Source organism: Alosa alosa, chromosome 9 (genome assembly GCF_017589495.1).
Source record: "Alosa alosa isolate M-15738 ecotype Scorff River chromosome 9, AALO_Geno_1.1, whole genome shotgun sequence".
Classification (NCBI taxonomy): Eukaryota; Metazoa; Chordata; class Actinopteri; order Clupeiformes; family Clupeidae; genus Alosa; species Alosa alosa.
This window is the reverse complement of record NC_063197.1, coordinates 11,165,265-11,167,764: the sequence shown is the minus strand read 5'-3', so window position 1 is coordinate 11,167,764 and position 2,500 is coordinate 11,165,265. Positions and strand designations below refer to the sequence as shown.

Below are 2,500 nucleotides of genomic sequence, written 5' to 3'. Positions count from 1 at the left end.
GTTCACACACAGACACACACACTGAACACTTTACACTGGTATTGCATAAAACCATTTTCAGAAAATGTTTGTGTGTTAAAACAGAAAAAAAAACTGGGTCACATGCACACACGCACACACGCACACACACACACACATACAGTTACACACACACACACACACATATACAGTACACACACACACACACACACACACACACACACACACACACACACACACACACACACACACAAACAGACACATGTGTTTGTGAATGACAACAGCATACCAAAAGCAACTTGTCATGAGAACAGAGAACAGCAATTAGCACTCCGTATTTGGCTTCTTTCAAACTCCCAAACATTCCCTTGCAATCGAGTCTTAATTACCAGAGGAACTCCAGAGCACATTGTCTCAACCTGGTTATTCTTGGCACGAGGTCAGAGGAAGCATTTAAAGGCAACCAGGAAATGAAGCCGCACAGCTCTAATGTATACGCTGAGGATTAGTGCAAACAACATAAATATGGCCTTATGTGTGTGTGTGTGTGTGTGTGTGTGTGTATGTGCGCTTGTAAGTGCTGCCATGTGTTTGTGCGATGAGAAAAACCCTTCCAGTGTAGTGTGAGCATGTGTGTGTGTGTGTGTGTGTGTGTGTGTGTGTGTGCGCGTGTGTGTATGAGGTGTGTGTGTGTGTGTGTGTGTGTGTGTGTGTGTGTGTGTGTGTGTGTGTGTGTGTGTGTGTGTGTGTGTGTGTGTGTGGAGAGTGTGTTTGTGTGTTTGTGAGGTGAGCGAGATATTTACAAAAGGCTTGTAACGAGATGTGTGAGCTACCTAATGAGACTTCCAATGGCCATATTAAAAAACACACAAAAGCACAGAATGCTTTTATACCAAAACAAACATCTTTCCCTAATATTGTAAAATGCTCTTGTTCTTTTTGAACACCACCAACACTACAGCTGCCCTGGCAAGTTCAGCTCATCGCTGCTACAACATGCACTGTTTGCACGCAGCTTAGTTAGTGCACAACACATTTGCTATAACAGGATTCTGTGCATGTCAGAATGCAGCTTTGTACTCACAAAAATGACTCTCTCAGGATGTTTGGAAAGAGAGGGAGAATGAGGGAGAGCGAGGGGGAGGGAGAGCGAGGAGGACAAATGGATAAAGGAGTTGAATAGAGGAGTGCTGAAAGAGGAGGATACAGAGGAAGAAGATGGAGACGGAAAGTAAGATGCAGAGAAGCCAGGCGCAAGGCACAGAGAAGCCAGGAGTGTCTAGGCACACTCTACATTTCATGTTAACAATCCACACTTGCTTCTCTTTCTCGCTCGCTCTCTGGCCCTCCATAGGCGTGGGCATTGGTGTTGGCACAGCTGAGAGACTCTCTCTCTCTCTCTCTCTCTGGCCCTACACAGGCACGGGCATTGGTGTTGGCACAGCTGAGAGACTCTCTCTCTATCTCTCTCTCTCTCTCTGGCCCTACACAGACACAGGCATTGGTGTTGGCATGGCTGGGAGAGGGGCTGCCTGCCGAGCAGCCTGGTACTCGAGTGTGAAACACCATGGCGAAGAGGGCACAGAGGGGGGAGAACAGAGCTGGCAGTCGGCAGTGGCCGAGGCTCTTTTAATAGGTCCCTGGACAGTAGAGTACATTCAGGAGAGCCTCGTCATTCCTGGTGCCTCTGCCCAAAAGAAAGCTAATGAATCCCGGTAATGCCCAGTCCCTGCCCGCTCCACAGTTTGCTGCCAGAGACCACTTCCAGCTGAGAAAAGCCACTGGATAAATACGTCCATTTGAGGGCCCTGCTAGGTGTTAACTGTACTTCCCGCTCTCTGCAGCTCTCTCTCTCTTTCTCTCACTCACTCACTCACAGACACATGCGCACATAAAAATATACATTTACAAGTACGCAAATAGCTAAACAACAGCAGATACTCCTCTGGATACATCTCCAAATTGTCAAACATCAGTATAAAACAATGTAATGTAACACTGTGCCAAAAATGAAGAGAGATACTAATACTTATACAAGATATACTTATACACCTAAACACTTATACACCATTTCCACAAAAACATTTCAGCAGACTTGAAGAGACTGGGTGAAAATGTAAAAGCGATGTTCAAATGTGAAAATGTGACGCACAAATCCAATGTGGTTAAGTCACATCTGGATATTATCTGAACATAAGACGCATGAAATGACAAGTGTAAATGTGGCCTCGGTCCCAGGCCTTGCGCACTGCACACTTTGCATGCAATATGCTATCCTACCACCAGGTGTCTCACTAGCATACCCTTCCAAGTGGATGCTCCCAATTTGGGTCATCCCACAAACACAGCCATAAAACCCTAAATGGATTGACCACCAATGCAAAAATGAGTGACACTGATTCTAACACATAAACTCCCAAACGCTTAACAGGTCCTGTGCACTGACCTGTGGATCAGTTGTGATAATTTAAAACAGAACACAGCTGTGTGAGGATAACTGCTCTTTAAACCCCCCCCCCCC

General features: G+C 45.9%; 1 protein-coding gene across 2 annotated transcripts in view; it reads right to left on the bottom strand.

The window, feature by feature from the left end:
- The window catches only part of LOC125300839 (collagen alpha-1(XXIV) chain), a 108,186-nt gene that overhangs the window by 42,427 nt on the left and 63,259 nt on the right, over window positions 1–2,500 (bottom strand). The window lies entirely within an intron of this gene.